The following is a 26,215-nucleotide window of genomic DNA, read 5'->3' on the forward strand; positions in this document are numbered from 1 at the left end:
TCACGTTGATGTTAAATTGGGGTCTCTTTAATAAGATAATGTTTTCGCTTTGCATTTAAAAACAAGAAGCTGAATCACTAAAACAGCAATAGCTTCTTACTTTCATGTCTAAGAATTGGTATTTCTTTAACATAGAAGCAGGAAAACTTTTCTTCATCCTTACTAAATCATTTTCTCTTTCTCCAGAGTAAAATTTACTGACACATAAACATAGTTAAATGTCTTGGGGCTATCCAATCTCAGAAAAGAAAGGTGATATGGCCTAATAATTCTAAGTATTTTCAGAATTTTTATCTGCACAGAAAACAGAAATAAAGGTAATATACTGAAGCTGCCACATAATAGATTTAAGGCAGACATAGAGAAAATGAGAGTACAGATGACTAAGTATAGAAAAGGAATTCAAGTGAGGTCAATAAATAGATATTCTTATGAGGTTTAGTTATATCTAGAATTTGCTAGATGGAAAATACAATTCCTAGATCTCTCTTATTGTAACAGTGAGTTATCATTGCTACATAGTCACAGTTATTTTGAAGACTAACTTTGCATTTTGTAAAAGCAACATAAGACTTTGTAGAAACAAAATAAAAGCAATTTATTATAAATAGGCTAACCTCTGAAATAAATTTGGGATGACACGTTGGAATTTGTGTTAGTAAAAATTCAGTGTTTTAAAGTTCTGCCTTTTTCAATAATTGCTGCAGGAACTTTTTAAATCTCCTGCTTTTCAATAGATTTTAATAGATATCCATCTTTCATGGCTTATTCTTTATAAACTGAAAAATTACCTAATTCTGATCATTCATTCACAAAAGTTACCTGTATGCTTTACATATTATGTTTTGTTAAATGTGAAAGGATAAGCCAGTGTATTAGTTGTTGGTGGCCATATAAATCGAGCTGCCATCTTGTGGATAACTAGGTAGTAGGTCAGTCAATCTTGCAAGATGTAGTAAAATCCTATATATGCTCAACTGCTCAAAAGGAGATAATAATGTTCACAACAGTTTTAAACTTATTTAAATTCTTAAGTTCTGCCTATCAAATTATCACCTGTAGGACATGTTCATTCCTTCTGAAGTTAGTAATAAACTAAACCCTATTAATATGTAGGTTGGGAAACATTGGAGGATGGTTTCTCCAGTTTAATTAGACTCTAGTGCTGATTTGTTTTGATAATATAAATAATTAGTTTAACCACAAAATTGATGTAACAGAAATAATTGTCAGGCAATTAAATATTGCAATGATTTCAGCTCCTGGGAAATATATAGTATGTAAGTACCACAATAAAATTGTGATGTACTTGGCTTAATCTACAAAACATCTTCAACTTGATTTGTCAAAATAATTTTATTGATTCAATTTTCTTCATATTAGAAAACATTTACTACACCGGGCATGGTAGTTCACTCCTGTGATCCCAGCACTTTGGGAGGCCGAGGTGGGCAGATGATGAGGTCAGGAGATCGAGACCATCCTGGCTAACACGGTGAAACCCCATCTGCACTAAAAATACAAAAAATTAGCCAGATGTGGTGGCGAGTGGTCCCAGATACCCGGGAGGCTGAGGCAGGAGAATGGCATGAACCCAGGAGGCGGAGCTTGCAGTGAGCCGAGATCACACAACTGCACTCCAGCCTGGGCAAAAAAAAAAAAAAAAAAAAAAAAAAAATTTACTAATATACATTTACTGAGAATGAAGCTTAAATTGATGTCTATAGAGTGTTTTTCCCCCATATTAAACTTTTACACACTATTAAAGTTAAAATATTTTATATTCTCTGAACTCACAAATGCTAGCTGGCCATTTTATTTGGGGTAATGTAATAAATAATGAGACAATGTTGGTAAATTCATTCTCAAATGCAGTGTTTGTTACTATTCCTTTATGAAATTAGAGCTATATGCAGCATTTTACTTTTCTACATGTGTATATTAAATAGAACATTCAAGAAATGACACCATCCTTTTATTTTTTCTTGTAGTTTCTTAATGTTTTAAGATTTTTATATTTAGAATTTTTATTTATTTTTTTTTACATTTTGTAATCAGGTTACATTTCTTAATAATATTATTTTAGTATAGTAGAAAATAGTTATATGTCTTATTATCAATGTTCACATCACATACACACTATCTTATTTTTGACTGTAACCCAGATACATATGCAGACTGATGTTCAAGTATCATCAGACTTTTTTCCAAAGGACATTCTGAAAATTACTGAAAGGTCTTGAAATTTAGTATCTCTACTCTTCCAAAAGAAACACCACTAAAGAATCACAAAAAAGTTTTATAAATTTCACTAATTATTACTTTCTTTTTTTTTTTTTTTTACCACTTTGGAAAACAGTTTTTTTTTTATTTTTTTTATTTTATTTTTTTATTATACTTTAAGTTCTAGGGTACATGAGCATAACGTGCAGGTTTGTTACATATGTATACTTGTGCCATGTTGGTGTGCTGCACCCATCAACTCGTCAGCACCCATCAATTTATCATTTATATCAGGTATAACTCCCCAATGCAATCCCTCCCCCCTCCCCCCTCCCCATCATAGGCCCCAGTGTGTGATGTTCCCCTTCCCGAGTCCAAGTGATCTCATTGTTCAGTTCCCACCTATGAGTGAGAACATGCGGTGTTTGGTTTTCTGTTCTTGTGATAGTTTGCTAAGAATGATGGTTTCCAGCTGCATCCATGTCCCTACAAAGGACGCAAACTCATCCTTTTTTATGGCTGCATAGTATTCCATGGTGTATATGTGCCACATTTTCTTAATCCAGTCTGTCACTGATGGACATTTGGGTTGATTCCAAGTCTTTGCTATTGTGAATAGTGCCACAATAAACATATGTGTGCATGTGTCTTTGTAGTAGAATAATTTATAATGCTTTGGATATATACCCAGTAGTGGGATGGCTGGGTCATATGGTACATCTAGTTCCAGATCCTTGAGGAATCGCCATACTGTTTTCCATAATGGTTGAACTAGTTTACAATCCCACCAACAGTGTAAAAGTGTTCCTATTTCTCCACATCTTCTCCAGCACCTGTTGTTTCCTGATTTTTTAATGATTGTCATTCTAACTGGTGTGAGATGGTATCTCATTGTGGTTTTGATTTGCATTTCTCTGATGGCGAGTGATGATGAGCATTTTTTCATGTGTCTGTTGGCTGTATGAATGTCTTCTTTTGAGAAATGTCTGTTCATATCCTTTGCCCACTTTTTGATGGGGTTGTTTGTTTTTTTCTTGTATATTTGTTTGAGTTCTTTGTAGATTCTGGATATTAGCCCTTTGTCAGATGAGTAGATTGCAAAAATTTTCTCCCATTCTGTAGGTTGCCTGTTCACTCTGATGGTAGTTTCTTTTGCTGTGCAGAAGCTCTTTAGTTTAATGAGATCCCATTTGTCAATTTTGGCTTTCGCTGCCGTTGCTTTTGGTGTTAATTATTACTTTCTAATGATTTCTCCCCACTGTAAGAGAATATATGTATACAAATTTTTCTGTCCTTATGTATAAAACATACTTTGGAGTAATAAAACTGATATTCATATATGAACTATTATATCCTATATTTATCTGAAACATTCCTGGGTGTATAGATGTAATCATTTAAAACTAAAATATAAATTCTGTCCTAATAAATAAAAACAAAACTTGAAATTGACTTATTAATATATGCGATAAAGATTCATTCATTATTCTAGTCCAACATTAATATGAAATATTTCTAGTACATTATCTTTTTTCCTTATAAATTTTCCTAGGAATTAAAGTATAAACCAATAATTTTATTAATTTCTAAACAACTCAAATTTTAAATATGAAATTATTTTCATATGTAATAAGTGTATTTCCTTAAAATTTTACTAAATAATTGATTAGAGACTCCATCTTGTATAATATTTAAGCATTGAAATCTATATTCTTAAAAAATCTCATTGACATATTTTAATAACAACCAGCATTTTTTTTTTTTTTGTATTTTTAGTAAAGACAGGGTTTCACCATGTTAGGCAGGATGGTCTCGATCTCCTGACTTTGTGATCCGCCCAGCTCGGCCCCCCAAAGTGCTGGGATTACAGGCGTGAGCCACTGCGCCCAGCAATAACCAGCATTCTTTACTAAGTACCTTATTCACCTATAAATAAATTTTGTGTAAGATGTGAGTTATTGATACAAAATGCCTATGCATTGGTACTTGTGGAAATTGACAGATAAATAAATAAATAAACAAACGAAAATGCCTGCAAAACACTAGGAGTATTTAAGTTTCCCAATCTTTATATTGCTGTATTTCTCTAGGCACATTTTATGTGGCATTCTGTCACCCAAACAAATGCAAAACAAATAAGAGAGGTTATGATTTGTGTGCACTAAAATCACCAGAAAATACATTTGTCTTTAAAAATTAACTGAATATATATATCTATATATCAGCATGTTTTCTACATGCAGCAGGATATGGTCTAATTTGCTAGCTTTCTATCTCTGCCATTAAAAATTTATACCGTTAAAATTTTGTATTATGTATGCAATATAGGATTATATTTTATTGTGTATTTTTTTTTCTGGTTGCCATATCCTCTTAGCAATTATAATATCTCAGCTTTATCATTCGTCTACCAGAAATACAGTTGACATTCACATTGTCTAAATTCATCTTTCTGATCTGTAATTCAATGTTATATCGCTTTGCATGGCAATGAATCTTTTTTTATATGCATTTTCATCTAAACTGCCATGTTTTTAGGCAGAATTAAATGAACAGTGTCTTTCACATTGGCCTAAAGTACATTTTGACAAATAGTCTTCTTGAGTCTAGAATCTTGCACTCAACTAATGTGATTAAATTCCAAATTATTCTGGGAGGGTTAAAAACTTCAACAACAACAACAAAAAACTTGAGTCAGTGTCAGTGTTATAAATCAAGTTAATGTGCAACATTATTTTCGAGTTGAAATTTTAAGGGTTTAAGATATTTATAACATTATTTTGAGGGCACTAAAGTACCTTTAAATTTTAAGTCTTCCATGTGTCTTTATAGTGCACACATTTGATTGCTTTTATAACAGCAATAATATTAATTATATCTTATGTTTATGTAATATGTTTTATTTTATATAGCAAGCTTCTATGAATTGTCTCATCTGATCCCTATATCTATTATTATTATTTTGCTGTATGTAGCATTACCATTCTCAGTCTATACATAAAAGATGTTAAGTTACCAGAGTTTTTACAGATAGTAAGTGGTGGAGCAAGAACTGGAGCCTAAATCATTTCATCCCTAGTCTAGAACTCTTGCTCCCACGTCACGTGCTAGCTTGCTACTCAAAGTAATCAAATAAACTGACTATCATCAAAGTCGGAACTTGGGAGGAAATATGAACATATGAAAGTGTATTTTCTTATATTTATGAACTTTTTGAACTCTCATTGAGGCCATTGAGTAAAAATAATTTTCTGTCATTGGAAATGCGGAGGGAGTGCAACAAATATTTGCCCTGAATCCATTATTCAGAAATAAATGAAATAACATAAAGGCATGCAAGCGCACTGTTGGTGGCTTTCCTTTCCCTAAAGTTGAGGTGGTTGAAGTGAATTTCCTTACTCTTTCTCCAGGTGCTTGTTCTGTTTGCGTGCTGAGTTGCACAGCTTTCAAAGGGCTTGCCCTGGGATATGGCTGGGCTAGATTTAGAAGGAACTGGTCACTGAATAGCTCTGGTAATTCTTGCATCTCACAGTTATGCGGTTGACAGCTCCTTTCGGTGGGGAAAGCTTGGGTATATTTCAAGGTGATTGTAGTTTTGTCCCTCTGGCAGCAAGCTGCTGCAACCAGCTTAGCCCATTATCCTCCTCTCCCACTGGATTTAAGCCTAGGGAGAAATCTGGGGCTTTTGTCAGGTAGAAGGTAAGAGATGGATAATTATACCCCGTGTGTGCTCAAAGAGAACAGCAATATCTCATAGAGTAGCTCTCAATTACTGAAATGGAATTGTCTGAAGTTCCAGTGACTTATAAATTACTCTTTGTAAAAACCAGTAGTTAACATTATTATGTTTGTGATGTTGTGCTTTTAATATCTCATACTTTAAAGTTTATTATACAATACTTTGCAGATAGTGTTTAATACTCAGAGAATAAAATGTATTTACGTTTTTGTGTTTTTATTAGAAGATTTAAAAACACAAATGGCTGCTCTGAAAAAATTGACTAAAAACTTCACTGTACAATTGACTATATTATAATTTTTCTCAATTTGAGTTTCTTAAATCTCAGGGGCTAGTACTGTAAAATCAATGCAAAGTAATTACAAAATTTAAAATTCCAGATGCTATGATTACATACATCTTGTCCTTTAATATCCATTCTGTCAAATACCTTTTGTAAACACTGTTACTTAACAAAACACATTTGAAAAATAACGTTTTCACTAATTCTGATTAATTAATTAGGTAAATCAGTCTTATCATATTTATAGGGCAGTATTTTCAGTTTGTGATCCCCCAGGAGCTCAACATTACTTTCACTCTCCTTTTAAAGGCAGAAATTATAGTCAGAAATGAGCATTTTAATTTGCAGCTGACAGTTTAGGGTTAAGATATGATTCCAGGTAACAGAAGCCAATGAGAGTACACCCAGTTGATGTTTGTGACATCATCTTCCAGTCGGAGTACATAGAACAGCTGAGGTGGCGTTCAGTTTCAGCACAGTGCCATTATGATGGATGTTTACATCTCTTCATTGAGAGCCAATTATCTCGCTTTTGTGTGAGGCCCAAGGATCACTCATGCTGCCAGGCTGCACAGAGCACTGTTGGATCTAGCTGAACGAATTGTTTTCTCTGTCTCTGGTAAGGGCTTCTTCCGTTTTACCTTCTCTTTTAAAATAAAGGTAGATGTGTCTTACAGACGAAGTAGTGTAAGGGTCAAAGAGGATTACTATCTGGTAAGCTTTTATTCAGGAATGTTTATCATTATTTAAAGGACTATGGAGTTAGCAAAATGAATTGAAGAAAGAGCTTGCTAACGTGTACCTGACAAACTAATTTGCAGCAGAAAATGAATGGCAGGTAAATTCAGCTTTGCTTCAGAAAAAGGAAAGTAACTGCAATTATAAGACCACAATTTTGGATGTGTTTTTGAAACTGTATATGTGCATGTATATCATTCTGCATCATTTCTCTATATTTTTCTATTAGTATTAAAGAATAGTGGTAGAAATGGTCAACCAAGTAGTGTTGCTGTAGACTTAAAATGAGTCAAAGTTTCTAATTGTTAAATGGCAGTTCTTTGGGACAGTTTTGCAAAGTTGCATTTATACAGGGAAAACAAAATTTACCAAGTGAGCAAAGGCTCTGGCTTCTGAAATAAAGTTGTAAGACTTTACATTCATATTTACCATTTAAATCTAAGGAAATAATAATAATGAAAAATTTTAAGAATGTGTGTAAGGGTTTCTTTTTGGAATTAAGAGATATTAAAATCTTTTATTGCATTTTTGTTATGCTTTTTAGTGCAAAATAAAATACTGTCTTTTAGGTAGCCAGAAAATATTTAAATCCTAAAAGTGTACTTTATATTATTTAATCATTTGTCAATAGTAACATTTATGCCTGAGGATCTTGTTATATTGTAGCAAAACGAATATATTTAGAGCTGTTGAATTGCTATGGATAGGTGATTGAATGTGACAGAGAACCTGAAAAGTCACTACACTAAAAGCTTTCAATTGACTGAGAATGTTCACATGCTAACGAATGAAGAATTCAAAAATATTCGTATCCCCTCAAATGTTGTCTATTATTATGGTTGAAAGTAGCACACGGTTGTTATTTTAAAGTTGAATGCAGTTATTTATGAAATAAAGCCACAGAAAAGTGTAATTAGCTGTTATTTTATTTAACATGCTCTTTTATTTTAATAGCATCTCCACTCCTCCTAGGGTAATAAAACTTTTGAACAATGACTTCTTCATCCAGCGTTGATGTGCTTATGCTTTTTAGATTTGTTTTTACTCTGCCTTTAACATAGAATATTTCTGCCTTTGCAAACTAGTAATTTTGATAATTAAAAATCAGGATTTGGAGATTCTCGAATTGAGCTGTAAGACAGCAGGGGTTTCTCAGCTATGTCACACTCTGTATCTTCTGCTAGCCCAGTCCTGTTTGGCAGCTCTAGACATTACTGTTGTTTGAATTGTCTCCTTTAGTCAATTCAGGTCTGAACAAAACTAAGTTTATAGAAAGTGTCAGATGTGTATTAATGAAATCTAAACAAGTGAACTTAATGTCTCAGCCACAGCCATATATAATCAACAAAACCTCAAAAAGCTTCCGATACACATCTAGAGTTAATTTTTTACTCAGGAAAATTTAAGTTAGTATATTCTGTGAATTTCAAAATTTAAATTGAAATCCAAAAGTTTTGGTAATGTGAGCTTGAAAGCGTAATGAGTCACTGCTTTGAAATGATTTTTTTTTTCTTTCCCTAAGTACTTTAAAGTGGAGTTGAAAAACCCAGTGGTATTGACTGTGTCATTTTCACAGGTGATTAAACTTAGCTAAGGGAAAAGCATTTGTCTCCCAATAATTAATTCTCTAAAAATCTATTTATATCATTCTGTCAACAATGAAGAAAATCTTATTCAGCTAGTGAATGATCTAGACATTTAAATGTACTTTTTTCTGTGTATGATTCATTCTTTCAGTATTAGCCTTGCTAGTCACAAATGCACTATGTTGATGGTGATTGCAGTGTGTTTAAGTGCTTATCTCCTCCTTTTCCTTTGGACAACTTTATGCAACGCAAGTACACAGGATATCAACTACCTGGCTAATGGACTTCATTCATTTCACAGGAAGTTTTTTTGTTATTATTTTTAATGTAAGAGAGGACATCAATGGGATCATAGCAATTTCCTATGCCACAAAGTCCCTAGGAAGGCTTCTCAGTACAGAGTGACATAAACAAATGGTGTGTGATGTAACAGGTACTATTGTGTTATCTGCTTCCTTTTAAATACATATGTTCTTTGTCTGATTTATGTAACCAATATTAAGAAGAGATGGGAAAAAATAGCCATGGAAAGATTCTTATTAACTCTTCTGAAGTTCTCTGCATACTCCATACACTGGGAGTGATATATTTTTTCTTTTGAAAATTACTTCTCAAATTATGTTTTTACCTATTGCAAAATAATACTATTTTTGTATGTTTTAATATTATTCTAGATTTCAGTTTAATGTAAGCCCCTTTATTAGTTTCTTGTAGTGATTGAATGCACGATACTGCTTGTTTTTTTAGTTTCTCAGTTCAGGCACTTGAATGATCATGAATTCTATGCTTGTCTTGACAGTGTGAAATTCTGGGCATTCCAGGCCAACTTTTTGCTTAAGACAAAAAATATAGTAACTATGATGTCATCTTGGACAACTTGGACTTACTGTGTGAATGTCTGGATATTTAGCTGTATATTTTAGGTACATAAATGTAATGTTTTATGTATTTTAAAGTTTAAAAGGTCTTTTTATCAACATTGTGTACATATATTTAATTCTGAACAATTAGTGTGTGATAAAATAATTGATATTATGCAACTAAGGAAACAGAAACTGATAATTTGTAACTTGTTTCCAAAGATCACCCAGTCAGTAAGTCAGTAAACGGAGGAGCTAGGACCCAGAAACAGATTTACAAATTTCAGTGCCCCAAATCAATCAATTTCTCTTTCTTACTTTCTTTCTCTTTCTCTCTCCCTCCCTCCCTTAATACAGCTGACTATCTAATCAGTCACTTTTCTTGAGTATCTACTCCATGCCAGGCACTCTTCTAGGTACTTGGCATTTATAACTGAATAATGAAAAACAATTCTTGTTCTTGCATATATTATTTTTTTTCTACCTGAAAAATTCTCATCTTTAAATTACTACAAATGTAGAATATATTTTAAGGTGTGGCTAATTAAAACCAAAAGCTTTATGGGAAATAGGAAACATGAGTTAAAGGACAAACTCATTTGCATTTCCAGTGTTTCTGTGTGTCTCTAAGTTCTCAGGTATGTTTTAATCTAAAATAGATTTTTACATTATATTTGGGTTTTGTGAAAAGTCTGTCAAATATTTTATAACTCATACTTGATTCTGAATATGGTCACTGAAATATTATAAGAATAAAATAGTTTGTGGTGGATCCCAAAAACAGTATCAAGCGTTTTTGGACAAAGTTATCTTGTATTTATAATGTATGTTCAAGCAAGCTAGCTTTATTTTTATTGTCTATTTTACAATCAATTATTTGCTGGTAATAGTATGCCAAATTTACAGTTGTTTGACTTTGGATAAGGTTCTTTAAAGTTTAAGCAAAAGAATAAAAAAATGAAGATTTTTTTTATTTTAGTTAAAAACCTTATTATCTCACAAATGATAGTAGTTTGTGTTTGAACAAGCAAACTGGAGACAATCTACCTTTTAAGGCCAATTTTTTCAGTATCTTGGTAGACAGCAAAGGTAGTTCCTAGGACAATAGCACTAAAAGTGATATTTATTCCCTATTGAACTTATTTACACATACTCAGTGACTTAAAAGAAATAAAAAGCCTAAAATACAACCTCCTCAGAGAAAGCCAATCTGTACATAGAACCTATCAGTTGAAGATAAACCATTTTTAGATAGTATCATTTAATTAGCCACTGAAGAATCTATCTAGTGAACATACATATAAATTGTACAACAAAAGTTAGCTGAACACACTTGATTTGGCTCAAAATATTTTACTCTTGTACTATTGCATAATAATAAAACAATACCCCTGAACTTAGTCCCTTTAGTAATGCCCATTTGAAGTATGTAGAATGAGAGAATAAAATTAGAATTCAATAATTGAAAGTATGAATGTGATTTTTTATCTGCTTTCTCTCTCTGCCTCTGAAGCTATGACAAAGGAATGTGCCCTTTTCAGGGGTTAATAAATTATAAAGACATTTCTGCTTCTTTCAGAGTTAGAGACAGAGAAGCTTGTTCACATTAGAACTGCATAAAATGAAAATATAATCTAGAGCTATTAAGCAGTAGATGTTTTTCCAAGAAGTTTTACAAGGCACTGGGCCTTGAATTTAGCTATTTGTAACTACTTATATCCACGAATTAATTTTAATAGTATTTTTGATGAGAAAATATAAACTGACAACAGTACTTTTCAATGCTAAATTCTGCCAAAAGCAGAGAGTTAGTTATTTGGTGTTTGATACTGGTCTCAGGGGCATGGAACTGAGCATAGCATAAAGGTTGTCTAGGTAAATTTTCACAAGTAAGTGGCTCTCTACCTGTGTGCCATAGTATACCATAAAACTCTCAAGGATATACCCTAACATTTGGGTCAATGTGGAAAATGTATTTTTCCTAAAACTGAGTATACATATTGATACTGCAGTCAGTCAGATAAAATATTGAGCTGAGTAAAATCAATACTATGGGGGAAAAAAAGACACAATTTGCTGTGATGAGAGGCAAGGTGTAAAGTTAAGTTCCAGCAACTTTTCTCAATTCGAAGTACAGAAGAGGCTATGATCAGGCTAGAAAACAGTTTTGCTCAGCAGAGCAAGAAAAGAGCAGATGCTTTTAAAGACACTTTCTTGTTTGCATGCACTTGTTGCATGGAAAAATATGCAATAATTGTGTGCAAATTATATTCAGGTAGTCTGGTCCCCACTTCTTGTTCCACCCGTTTCAGGCTTCATGCCTTCATAATAAAAAAAAAAAGTGGAGGGGGAGGGGGAAATAAAAGATCCTACCTCATAAGGTTATTGTGAAAATTTCATGAACTGATCTTATAAGCATGGAGAACAATGCCTTGCATATAGTAAATGTTCAATTAGTATTGACTCTCTTTAGTATTTTCATTGTTACTGACTTACTTAGTATTGTGTGGGTGTTTCTTTCAATTCATTCAAGAGTTTCATTAAAAATTGCTATTCAGGCCGGGCGCGGTGGCTCAAGCCTGTAATCCCAGCACTTTGGGAGGCCGAGACGGGCGGATCACGAGGTCAGGAGATCGAGACCATCCTGGCTAACGGTGAAACCCCGTCTCTACTAAAAAATACAAAAAACTAGCCGGGCACGGTGGCGGGTGCCTGTAGTCCCAGCTACTCAGGAGGCTGAGGCAGGAGAATGGCGTAAACCCGGGAGGCGGAGCTTGCAGTGAGCTGAGATCCGGCCACTGCACTCCAGCCTGGGCGACAGAGCTAGACTCCATCTCAAAAAAAAAAAAAAAAAAAAAAAATTGCTATTCACTATCATGAAAACTCTGGTGTAGTACAAACACACAATTTTGGGAACGAATCATGCTAATTACTTTTGAAACTAGATGCTGATTGTAGATTTTATCGGTAGACATAGGTTAATCATTTACTGTATATAAAATTTCTGATGTTTTAATTTTAACGATTGTAAGATGTAAAAAATGAATTAAATAAATTTTAGGAACTTTTCCCAATTCTAAATGATATAATATGGGTTATCATATATATATACACATGTAAGTACATAATAAAATAGAAAGTCTTATAGCTTTACCTTTTATCTTTCACTCTATGTTACTTTGCTACTTTTTATTCTATGATTATTCAGATGTCAATGAGAGTTTCAAACCTGGAGTTATAAAAGTTTTATTTGTCTGATATATGTGGAGATCAACAATCTCTGCTTTTCAACAGTCCATTATCTCATATTGGTGATGAAGTGGTATAGAATTGAGTTAAAGTTTGTCAATTCTTCTTTATTCATGACATTCTGTATTCTTAACCTACTCATTAGAGGCAAAATATATCTTAATTTTAAAAATCTCTTTGTCTCTCTCTTTTTCTCTCTCTCAGTCTCTCTCTCACCCTGTATTTGTGTGTGTGTGTGTGTGTGTGTGTGTGTGTGTGTAGGTCGCTTGTTTGTTTTGTTTTAATGAAGCATCTAACATGTACCTAATACTACCTCAAGAAAGATACAAATAGAAAAGCATAAAAAATGTAATGTTTAAGTTAGGTTATTCTTATCCATGGTTTATAATCTTGTAGAATCAAAGCATTCATGAATGTGTAAAACATTTTTTAAAAATCTATTCATTCCCCTAAGGTATTTTCCCTTCACTTTTAAGTGTTCTGACTCATTCTACAAATTATTTAAAGTTGAGCCACTCAATTACCGAGCACTTATGGCATGCCAGCAGTGAATAGAGCACCACCGCTGCTCTCCAGGGGTTCATGGTCTAGTGGTCAACACAAAGTTGGAAATAAATAATTACAATCCATTGTGATAAGTTTTACATTAGAGATATGCACAGAGTGCTCAGGGGACACACACAAGGAGTGATTTATTCTATGTGTAAAAATCTGGAAAATCTTTAAAAATAAGCGGTCACTTAGCTAAGTTTTGCAAAATTAGAGACCTTTTCAAGTACAGTTGGGCGAAGTATATTTCAGATAGAGGGACCTCATTAAGAACAAAGTCAAAATGAGAAGAGAAAGCACAGTGTGTTCAGTTAAGGTCAAGTTGCTTATCATAAGCAAAGGCAGGAGTGAGGAAGAGCTAAAAATTTGCACCAAAGTATCAGAACAGATTCTAGTTGTAAATAACCAGTAAGGACAACTGTCATAACTACATAACTTTAATCCTTGGCTGGATGTTTAAATTAGGTTATTCAAATTTTAAATACTCTAGAAGGGTTGTGATGAGATGGATCACTGTGGTTTTGAGAAAATGAAGAATGCTTCCTAAAAGAGATAAGAAGCAGGATTATATGGGACTATTTAAAGCAGTCTGATACATCAAAGGAACAGGAATGGTCAAGACATTCCACTTCATTAGTTTCCGCTAACTTTACTAGGTATATCAATCTATTAATTTATTTTAAATAATGGATAATATTGGATGGGGTGATTAATTACTCAAGAATATAAAAGTGGGTCACATGTGACATAATTGAGAGGAATACCTGAGTTTGGGAAAGAGTTTCTGAAATCAGTATTTATTCACTATTTATGAACTTAAGCAAACATGAACTAAGGATAGGAACTGTATGATGCTGAATGACCAAATGCTTTACTATTGGGCTGAGGTCAGTGGGAAGATCCAGGGAAAGGAACTCCCCTTCTTACAGAATAACTTAATTCATTGCACTTATTTTTTAAGTTATCTGAACAACATTATATAAAAGTTATATATTAAATAATTATTTTAAAAGAAAACAATAAGCATTGTCATTCTTTTCTTGGTATAAAATTTTCTCAAGTGGCATGTGATTTATACTGAACACAAATAAATGGGAAAAGATGGAAGGAGGTCCTCAGCATGGGAACAGAGCATTAACACTAGCCAGTTTCACAACTGTCTCTTAAGCTGTCTCCCAGAAATTTATTCTAAGTTTATTCACTTATTTCATCATGGTGAAATTCCAATATATTTACGTGGTATCCAAAGAGGGCAAAACGGATTAGGCTTTATGTATGACCTCTCCCATCTACAGTGTTATAGGCACTCTGATAGGTGGTGAAGTTACATAAGCATGGTGGTGGTGTTGCATCAAGAAAATGTGTGTCATAGCAGAGCACAACAGGCAATAGGACAGAAAAGGCAAGACAGAAGAGGCAAGACAGTTGCCCATCTACTTGGAAGGGAACCGCTTCCCACTTGCCTGTGTCTTTAATATTAACTTTCAGAGCAATCTTGCATAAGAGTGTGCAAGTGATAACTTTAGCATGAGAAAGAGAACATGGTCCTGAGTGTAGAAAATAGGATAAACTGTGAGGCATTAGGGAGGTGGAGATATAGAAAGGTAAATATTTGGGGGAAAGTAGAAAAAAAAATTCACAGACAGGGTTGTAGTAACAAATCATAGAGGGTATTTTACTCTCTTGAAGCCAAAGATTCTCCCTAATTCTTTTCTGAATACCTATGGCCTAGAAAAGTGTTCAGCAGCAGTTTGCTGAATGAATGTCTGGCTGCCTGAGAGAAGGAAGGAAGGAAGGAAGGAAGGAAGGAAGGAAGGAAGGAAGGAAGGAAGGAAGGAAGGAAGGAAGGAAGATAGGTTATTTTTCTTTGTGTAGTTTAGGCATGCTATGCTTGAGATGTCCACTAAAGAGCAAATAAGACACGTAGGTATTGGTTATCAAGAAGCCTTAGGGAACTCCACTATTTAAAACTGAAGAGGAGGAGGAATAAACAAAGGAGACTCAGAATCAAAAAGCCTTTGAATAAGGAGGATAACTAAATCTAGACTATTAAAACTTAAGACTAGGAAGGAAAAGATGGTGCTGAGGGTAGAAAATCCTCTGAAACCTCTATGCAGGAGATACAAATCTGAACATGACACACCTTTCCCTTCTCTTCCCCATAACCTCGCTTCCATTCCCTTGTGACCTAAAACTCTTCAGTGGCCTTCCATTACTTATAGGATAATAACAAATCTAGTATGCTTCATAAAGCCCAGCATGATGGTCTGTGTGTTCCAGCAACATTTCCTTTCATCTCTCTTATAATTTCTTCTTCAGTTCCACCACTGAGCCTTAGTTTATGCCATTTTGTCTGGCTAGCAGGTTCCTCTGAACATTTTTCACATGTTTACTTCAAATTTATTATTCAGTTCTCAGTTAAAGAAGCACAGCCTTAAGGAATTCCTCCTTGACCTTCCTTATGAGGCCAGATATCCCTATTACAGGTTCTTAACACAGTATTTAACCCTTTCCAAAGTTTCCATTATAGGCTTTCTTGGTTGATTAAATTGTTAATGCTAGTCTTCCCATGGGACTGTAATCTTTATGAAAGTAATGACCAGAGTCTATTCTAAATCACCACTGAATCTCCAGTGTCTGGAGTAAGATCAGCTAGATAAATATGGTCAAGTAAATAAATGTTGTGAGTAAACAGAAGATTGCAAAAGGTGTACTTACACCTGGGAACAACAAAGTACTGAGATGCTACTAAATGTTAATCATAGAAATAAAATTTGAGTGGACTTTCTTAGAGCATAAATAAAATGTGTGCCCATCCCTGCAGCCTCCTTCCTACTAATATGTGTGTAACCCTATAACTAATTATGTAAGTATTTAAGTAAGATAACAGATTGTGCCCTTTGAGTTTTGCACAGAATAATAAAAAATATGGTATCCTAATGGTCATTTGTAACACACAGATAATTGAAGGATATGAAGAGATAAGACTCATCATAGAAACTGAATGTGTATGTGAGTGTGTTTGTACAAAAGTTGTACCAGGGTATAATTGATGCTACTAAAACTAGAAAGAATGTAATTGAGAATGTGATGTCCCATCATATGAAAGGCTGCAGAGAGTCTCAAAATATAGAACAAAGAAAACTGTACTTTAAATTGCAGGAAAGGTCACTGGTGGTCTTAAAGAAAGTAGTTTGAGATATTAGATAGCAAGGAGTCCAGGAGGAAATTGATACTTAGGTGTTGAAGTCATGTTCAAGCAATTTCCAACTGAAAAGGAGTAAAGACTTGCTGGTCAGAACTGTCAAATAATAACTCTTTCTGGAATGGAAAAAGTTTATTTGGTGGGCAGATATATGAATTATTAAGTAACATTTATCTTTGTAAATTGGTCTTCATAACTTGTACAAAACATATTTATAATAAATAAAGCTATATGTTCATAGAACATACAGCTACATTTAAAAATTTCAAGCACAGTTGGAACAAAAGGTAGCAATATATCCCAAAATATAGAAAATTGTGGGAGTCATTTACTCAGCAGTTAATTTATTCTTTTAAAATGACTCTTTCAGTAGCCATTCATAAGCATGTTTATAGATGTTAAACTGTTCATGAGTGGGTAGGCAAATAAACAAAGAAACCTCTGGCATGAAAACCTAGACCCTCTAAAAGGTTGCAGGATACTAGAAGATATTCATGGCCTGCTAAATAGAAGAGCTCCCAAACTCTAAGACATTGACGAAATTAACTGAAACCAAAAGAGAGAAAGGTATGCTTTAGACACAGCTTAGAAATCTGTTGGATTGGAAAATACTACTACATTCTAATATATAAATATGAATGTGCAAATAATGTGTATGTATATACAAATTATTTTAATTTAAATATGTAAAACTGTATAATGATGAAAACTTTTGTTTTAAAATTTGGTGACACATTGAGTTATTTATTCTGGTAGCTCTATGACGATTATAGATTTATTCTCAAGAAATTTCTGATTTACTTAGAAGAAATCACTTTAATTAATTTGTTCTTGTTATAGAAGAGGACAAGATATTTTTGAATAATCTAGAGAGGTGAAAAATTATATTCTACCTCTTTCCAAAATAGTTTGAAAAACAAAGTAACAGGATTTGAGTACTAACCCTAGGAGCTAACATGGAAGGAGCACTGGGATGTACCGTGGTTTCCAAGAAATTGAGATCAAAAGGGATTTTGAAACCAGAACAGTTAGCCACAATGCTATGCCTAGGAAAAATCACAGTCACCTCTATGTGACAAAGATATTCATTCAGAAATCTCTTGTATTCAGGCTAAACTGAAGATGACTAGACCCTAGAAACCAGACAGAAGCATAGAGACCCCAAAACAATTTGAGGATGCCCATGGGGCCAAAATGTAAAGAAGTTCAAAAAAGGAGGCAGAATATGGTGTCTGAGGTCTGATAGGAGAATCTAGGCAAGAAGACTGAACTCAAAGACAAGATTATGATTTCCAGGAAGCCTAGAAGGGCAGAAACTCAATCTGGAAACCTGGCATGCTAACCTGGGACTCAATAACTGGAAGAGACCTAATTATTCCTCTGTTTTTGGCAAGAGAACTCGAGGACTGGTCAGAATGTCTGAGAACAGGGAGTTGTAGAACCTTGGTGGATTTGTACCCATAGGTTTAGCTGGTGTTTCTATTGGTGAAGGGTAGAGGGCTGATCCCACCATTTGGTGTATTTTTTTGAGTTTAGACTGGGCCATTACAGTGTGGGCTTAGGAATCAGTTGGCTAGGCATTAATTCCTGGCTTCCCACTTAACCAGTGTCGTGACTATGAGCAAAGAATTTAACTTCTCTGTGCCTCAGTTGCCTCATCAGAGGGATTGAGGATCAAATGAGATAATGCATACCATCCATTTAATACTGCACTGACCCAGTATATGCTGGATAAATGCTATACCTTATAATTATTATTACTCACCCATAAATCCCATGCTTCAGTTCTGCTGCTCCCTGAAACTCACCTCTGGGCATTGGCACATATTCTTTCTGTTTGAAGAAGTCTGCTATGTCAATTCCTTTTCATCTTTACTTGCGGTGTTTCGGGTTTCTTTCTAGAACCTCTTTGATGGGTGAGGTGTCCCTCTTTTGTGCTCAGCATTTTTACTTTCCCTATAATGTATTTAAATTGACCATTGCCTTCTCTGTATCCCCCATTATCCTGTAGGCTCTATGTCTTTTGGGATTTTATAAGTTTTATCCATTGCTGTATCAGCAGTGCTAACGCAGAGTAGAAGCTCATTAAATGTTGATTAAATGAATATATGATGAGAGACCCCAGGCTTAGATCCCTTTAGGGAGCCATAATCTGAAAGGATTTCTCTATTAGAGTTTAATTTGGGGTGCTCTATTAGAACTTAGTTCTAGAGCCAGAACTAGAAGGTCTGAGGTGAGAGAAAAAGCTGCTTTTAGAAGGTGGCGATGAAATCTACCCCTTCACTAATACCCGTCTGTCTCCTGCCCCAACAGTGTTGGTAGAAACATCTTACATGCTGAGAGTTTCTGACACAACCCCCAAGCTACTGTGACAGTCACCCTCTTTCCCAATCTAGTTGGTAAAAATACGCCTAGAGGGTAGTTAGCAAATGTCTGCCCAGGATCATGAAACGGTGCAAAGCATTCTAGAAAGTATAGGATGTGCACTGCTTGTGTGCATGTAGGCAGAGGTATGAGCTAGGCAAGATGCTGCTATTCTTAGTATTTATAAGCATTACTCTTGCATTTCTTTCATCTTAATTCACTTTTTTATCTTAGTAAGAAAAATGGCAAATGCCACCAGCAGCACCGTAGCCTTAAAAGTCACAGGGGCAGGCTTAATGTGGACAGTCTTTTCTCCTCCTGGACTCTTCTCACTGCATAACAAAATGTATTTGTTTTATATTGCCGTGTAACAAATTACCACAAATTTAGATGCTGAAGACAATAGACGTTCATTATCTTGCAGTTTCTATGGGCCAGCAATATAGACACAGCTTGGATAAGTCTTTTATTCATGAGTCTCAAGAGGCTGAATAGAGGTGTCTACTAATCTTTTTTTTATCTCTGGAGTTCAGGGTTCATTTTCAGACCAAGTTTTTGGCAGAATTGTGTTTCTTGCAGCTGTAGAATGGAAGTCCCTCTTTTCCTGATGGCTCAGTAGGGTACCACCCTCAGAATCTATAGGCCACCTTAGTTCCTTGCCAGGAGGCTCTTTCACAGGCCTTTTCATAACAGTGAAGCTTCTTCAAAGCCAGCAGGAGAATCTCTTGCTTAAGTCTGCTAAAATGGAATCTTATGTAGTCTAATAAAATCATGGGAGTGACCCATCACATTTGCCTTGTTCTATTGGCTGTAAGTCACAGGTTCTGCCTACACTCAAGGGGAGGGAATAAGACAAGAATGTGAATCATTGAGGGTCACCTCAGGGTGTGTCTACCAAATGGAATAATCACAGAACATTCTCAGAGACCTCTAAGTGACTGTCAACTGCCACTGCCGAATCATTTGTTAGAGATACTCTATTAATTTCCCTAAACTTGCAAGTAGCAGAGCTCACCCAACAAGAGTAATTTTGCTTGAGAAAAATTTGTCAGTAACCAAGAGAAATTGATGATTGGAGCCAGGTGAGTTGGCCAGCTGCCTACCCTGTGAGCTCAAAAGGAAATTGTACCCTCGTGTACTCATTTTGAGTTTGGAGACCTGGAGAAATGGCTGCAGGGTTTGCCACTAATTAGACTATTTGGAAAGAGTACATTTTCGGTTAGAAACTCTCATTTTCAACCCATTGTCAAAGAGGAGGAAAGTCAAGAGTCTCATTGCAGATTTTATCACTTGGGACCACCTTAATGTTAATGTGCTTAAAAATGCAAAATATCTAAAAGATCTCTTGGGCTCTGTTAGTAGCTAGAGTCAGTTCCCTTAACTTGCATCACTGAAGTTCTGAGGAGCCATTAGAGCCCATAAGGAACTGGGAGGTGTGTGTTGTATGTGTACATGTGTGTGATTATATATGTGGTGGGGAGTGGGGGATTAGTGCCTTACTCATGCCATTGTATAAAGGTAAGTTAGGATGGGAGAGCTAGGTTTTCAGCAACCCCCTTCCTCCATTTTTCCTTCTCTTGTATTCTTTCTATTTGCCTTGAAATACCCTATTTTTTTTTTTTTCCTACTCTAAAGTACTTCCCCGGACAATCAAATAAAATTGGTAAAGGCTCTTGAAACTTTAGTCCAAAGTCAATGTGTCCTGATAAACAGAAAGTACAGGAGTTAAAAAGAAGTCATTACATGTGAAATATTCTATAGAAGAAATAGCAAAAAAGATACTTGTTTAAAGGGTCCATGTCTATTCACATGGACAAAGTATCAACATAAAGGAATCTGAGAAGCCATTTAAATAAAAGAAATGATGCAGATTCAAGGGAAAGATAGATTGAACCTGAGGCAGTATCTATGTTTACCAAATCCAGCTTTGCAGCCAGTGAGCTGAAGGGGAATGTTTTACATGTCTTTGCATTGCAGGATCCTGCAACTGGGGAGTTTTTCTAACATGTTCTCTGGAGTTAGATTGAATGGGTGCAGCTCTATAACCAATGTCTGCATAATTGCATAAAAGGGAACTTGTTCTACTTGAGGTTGAGGCCCTAGGCAGAATTTAAATATCACTCCAAAGTCCTTAAATATGTTCCCAGAGCCTCAGTCATGAAAAGACCCAAGCAAAGGGAAGCAACTGGGCAGTATGACGGTATAGTGAAAAGATGGAGGTTGCCAGTAGAGTGGGGATAACTTCTGAGACACTGGGAGGCTACCAAAGGTAAACACAGTGATATTTTCTCAATGTCCTCCTCTCCCCCAGTCTCAGATGATTTGAGAGCTGGATTGGCAAAGCAGGCTCGGGCAAGGCTCAGGAATTGTGGTTTGTTGGGCCAAGTCAGACAGGTGGTGAGTATGAAGCTAAAGGCTTGCCAGCATGGTGAGACCAGGCATTTTGATATGTGGTTAACCACCTGAAATGAAGGTTGGAAGAGGTTACATGGCATTTTAGGAAGCACTTTATGAAGTGCTTTCCCACATAAAGCAGTCAAACAGGTCTGGTATCTGAGGCCAGACCGAAATCAACTGCTGCTGATGCACTCTCTACTGAGATCAGCTATTTTTTTCCTCTTAGGCAGGACCACTCTGCTCCTTCTAGACTTTCAAGGATGGGATCATGATCCAATCTACAAAAATGTCAGAATCCAATTTGGAACAGTAATGAATTACAAGCTGTCAAACAAAATAAAATTTACCAGCCCATAATAATAATAAAGTGATAGTAATTAGGGGGGATGAGATAATCTTTTTTGACATTAGAATTCAGACAGCCAATTAGAAATGCAGAGGGAGAGATACTTGGAAAATTGTCGTTTTGCTTCCATAGTAGTAAAGATCAGATCAGAAAAGAGTCACCAATGGATGCTGAATCAAGGGACTAATTTTATTCTGGGGCATGATGCATGTATAGTCATAAAGTGACTTCCCAAGGACTCCCTATTAGTTGCAAGGAAGAACAAAAATAATCATTACTGTGGAAAACCAGAAAATAGTTAATTGCATTTTTTAAATTAATATTATCAGTGCTTTAAAGTTCATATGGAACCAAAAAAGAGCCCGCATTGCCAAGACAATCCTTAGCCAAAAGAACAAAGCTGGAGGCATCATGCTACCTGACTTCAAACTATACTACAAGGCTACAGTAACCAAAACAGCAGGGTACTGGTAGCAAAACAGAGATATAGACCAATGGAACAGAACAGAGCCCTCAGAAATAATACCACACATCTACAGCCATCTGATCTTTGACAAACCTGAGAAAAACAAGAAATGGGGAAATGATTCCCTATTTAATAAATGTTGCTGGGAAAATTGGCTAGCCATAAGTAGAAAGCTGAAACTGGATCCTTTCCTTACTCTTTATACGAAAATTAATTCAAGATGGATTAGAGACTTAAATGTTAGACCTAAAACCATAAAAACCCTGGAAGAAAACCTAGGTAATACCATTCAGGACATAGGCATGGGCAAGGACTTCATATCTAAAACACAAAAAGCAATGGCAACAAAAGCCAAAATTGACAAATGGGATCTAATTAAACTAAAGAGCTTCTGCACATCAAAAGAAACTACCATCAGAGTGAACAAGCAACCTACAGAATGGGAGAAAATTTTTGCAATCTACTCATCTGACAAAGGGCTAATATCCAGAACCTACGAAGAACTTAAACAAATTTACAAGGAAAAAAAAAAAAAAAAATCAAAATGTGGGCAAAGGATATAAACAGACACTTCTCAAAAGAAGACATTTTTTTCAACAGACACATGAAAAAATGCTCATCATCACTCGCCATCAGAGAAATGCAAATTAAAACCATAATGAGATACCATCTCACACCAGTTAGAATGATAATCTTTAAAAAGTCAGGAAACAACAGATGCTGGAGAGGATGTGGAGAAATAGGAACACTTTTACACTGTTGGTGGGACTGTAAACTAGTTCAACCATTGTGGAAAACAGTGTGGTGATTCTTCAAGGATCTAGAACTAGAAATACCATTTGACCCAGCTATCCCATTACTGAGTATATACCCAAAGGATTATAAATCATGCTGCTATAAAGACACATGCACACATATGTTTATTGTGGCACTATTCACAATAGCAAAGACTTGGACTCAACCCAAATGTCCATCAGTGACAGACTGGATTAAGAAAATGTGGCATATATACACCATGGAATACTATGCAGCCATAAAAAAGGATGAGTTTGTGTCCTTTGTAGGGACATGGATGCAGCTGGAAACCATCATTCTCAGCAAACTATTGCAAGAACAGAAAACTAAACACTGCATGTTCTCACTCATATGTGGGAATTGAACAATGAGATCACTTGGACACAGGAAGGGGATCATCACACATCAGGGTCTATTGTGGGGAGGGGGGAGGGGGGAGGGATAGCATTAGGAGATATACCTGGTGTAAATGACGAGTTAATGGGTGCAGCACACCAACATGGCACATGTAAACATATGTAACAAACCTGCACGTTTTGCACATGTACCCTAGAAATTAAAGTATAATAAAAACAAATTATCAGTGAGGTACAGATGGATATTATGTACCCCCAGATTCTTTTCCCAGATAACAAAATTACCTGTGTATTATTTTTTGCCAGGAGTGCATAATTTAAAAGTAATCATGAACATCAGACAAACTGAAGGTGAGGAATATCTATTAAAAAGAGAGTAGGGAAATTGTATTCTTCAAAATTATCCATGACATTAAAGACAAAGAAAGGCTCTGATATAATTCAGGTTAAAGAAAGCTAAAAAGAAATAACTAAATGTAACACCTTATTCTAGACGTAGTCCCATACTGAAGGGGTGAAAATGCAAACCTTTCAACTGGCAAAGTTGAAATGCAAACATGTATTAGTTGAAATTATCATATCAATATTAAATATAATATTGATAATTTTAATGTGGTAATGTACAATAAAAGTGTTATTCTAGGAAATAAAAATATAAATATTTAGAAGTAGAAGACCATGATGTACGCAACTTCCCTCAAATGATTTTAGAAAGAGAGCCAGGGGAGGGGCTGGAGGGAGAAAGAAAAAGATTAAACAAATGATTAAACAATAAGGTAAAATATTTATAAGAGCAGAATCTGAATTTTGGTTGAAAGTAGATGAATGTTCCTCATTTTTTTTTATTTTTGCTACTTTGTTGTAAATTTAAAATTATTTCCAAATGAAGAGTTTATTTAAAAAGTTACCCAATAAATATTGTTGTTAAAAACCCACAAATGTAGAACAGTATATTCATTTTGCTTCCAATTGTTCAAAAATAAATAGAAACACAAAGACACACATGTTCATTAATTTACATGAAGTTATATAGATAGATAGATTCAGCTAAGAGCTTTGTAACTGCTAACCCTGAAACCATGTAAGCTGAATTCAGATAAACCCTATGACTGAGAATGCATGTGCCCATATTTGTACCATAATGACTTTTTTTATGATTTTGTAAACTTGATGACTGTATTAGGAAACATCAGATAGCATAATAAGAAATTTATGAACATGATTAAAATAAACTATGGTAACATCCAAGAGAAGTAAAAAAGTGATAGACATTTGCCTCTGGGTCAGGGCGTATATATCTAGATAGGAGAGATACCTGCTTTTCACTGCGTGACTCTTGTGATGTTTGAATAAAAACAAAACACATATATGTATAATATATGTATATATTATATACATATACATGTATACATATACATATACATGTATAATATGTATTATACATATATGTGTATGTGTGTGTGTACTCTTAAAATGAAAAACAAAGCACACTTGATTTAATGCAATTTAAAATATATTTATTAATTGCTTTCTGCACATTAGAATAGGCATTAGAGATATAATTTTAAAATTATAGTTTATATCTCCTGCCTTCCAGGAGTACCTATTCTACTTGAGAAGAGAGGGATAAGATCTTTTAATAAATAAAGAAAAGTAAAATAATTAAAAATGCCATTATTAGAGAAAAATAAAAGAAAAAGAATTATAAAACCTTTTTTGTATGTCTGGATTTCCCACTGAATTGTTATAGCTTATCTAAAATCTTTTATACTTTATTTTTCTCACTTTATAAAAGGATGAATAACATTGCTCTTTCTACTTTTCACATAAGCATGCTTTAAAGATTAATGGGATTATTTTATGAAGATTTTTGAACTTCACTTGGAAAGGGTATCTGAAAGGATATGAAATAAATACATATTAATTGTAATCGGTATTCATTTTAATTGTAAAACATGCTTCTTTGAAACACATTTACGTGTCAGCTGAAATAGAAACAGAGAGAGAGGGAGAGATAGAGAGAGATAAACAGAGAGAGGGAGAGAGACCACTTCTGGCTTCTTAATTTAAGGCTTTCATTGACCCTCAGAAGTTTCTGTGTAATTTGGCATTTTACAGCAAAAGTAGTCATGTTCCTTCCTCCACGAGTTTCCTAAATAAAAAATTTTCATGTTATCAAAGCTAGATTTATTGAGACATCAAAAAGTGATGACTTTGGGACAATTACATTGCAGTTACTCCAATGAGATTGAATCAAAGTGTGTCATGGTCTCTGACAGCCTTTTTGGAACATACCTAGTTTTAATAATGCAGTTGCTATGATACATATGAACGGATATTAAGGGTCACCCTTTAATATCATAAAAGCAGTAAATTCCAAGTTTGATGTTAAAACATGAGTCTTAGATTTTCATATGGTACCAAATATTACTGTTTTTATAGAATACTTTTTAATGTGATTCTGATAGACAGCCAAAAAACCCATGAGGTCTACTAGAAATGAACATTTTAGGCTTTTAATATTAATACTATGAGCTTGCACAATACTTTATCTTTTTCTCAAAGCCTTTCACATTCATTATCTCATTTGAGAGCCTTAGCTGCTTGTTCAACGGCCTTTTCATTAAATCACATCACCTCTCCAGTCACTTTTTCATTCCTCTTGTGACTGAAAAAGTACACCTTAATTATAACCATAAATAATTCTATATTTTATTATTGTGCTGGATGAAATATTGATTATTGAGTAAAAAGGCTCAACAATTTGAAGATGGCATACAATACAAATTTAGATCTACTATGAAGCTATATCTGTGCTGTCCAAATTTTGCAGTACATTAGAGCTTCCCCTTCAGCTAACAGCTTTGTAACTGCTAACCCTGAAACCATGTAAGCTGAATTCAGATAAACCCTATGACGGAGAATGTATGTGCCCACATTTATACCGTAATGAATAATTTTTTTATGATTTTGTAAACTTGATGATTGTATTAGGAAACATCAGATAGCATAATAAGAAAATTATGCAAATGATTAAAATAAAATATGGTAACATCCAA

General features: G+C 34.6%; 1 protein-coding gene across 6 annotated transcripts in view; it reads left to right on the forward strand.

The window, feature by feature from the left end:
• Positions 1–26,215, forward strand: part of MGAT4C (MGAT4 family, member C) — an 883,869-nt gene that overhangs the window by 585,191 nt on the left and 272,463 nt on the right. The window contains exon 1 of one of the 6 annotated variants that reach the window (XM_011963951.1): positions 6,496–6,864. The exons of 2 other annotated variants lie outside the window; for them this stretch is intronic. The gene's annotated coding sequence lies outside the window, so the exon portion shown is untranslated. Of the gene's footprint in view, positions 1–6,495; positions 6,865–26,215 lie in introns of those variants that run through there. 3 more of the 6 variants (XM_011963953.1, XM_011963950.1, XM_011963949.1) reach the window with 3 other exon arrangements.

This window comes from Colobus angolensis, unplaced genomic scaffold, assembly GCF_000951035.1.
Source record: "Colobus angolensis palliatus isolate OR3802 unplaced genomic scaffold, Cang.pa_1.0 Scaffold639, whole genome shotgun sequence".
Classification (NCBI taxonomy): Eukaryota; Metazoa; Chordata; class Mammalia; order Primates; family Cercopithecidae; genus Colobus; species Colobus angolensis.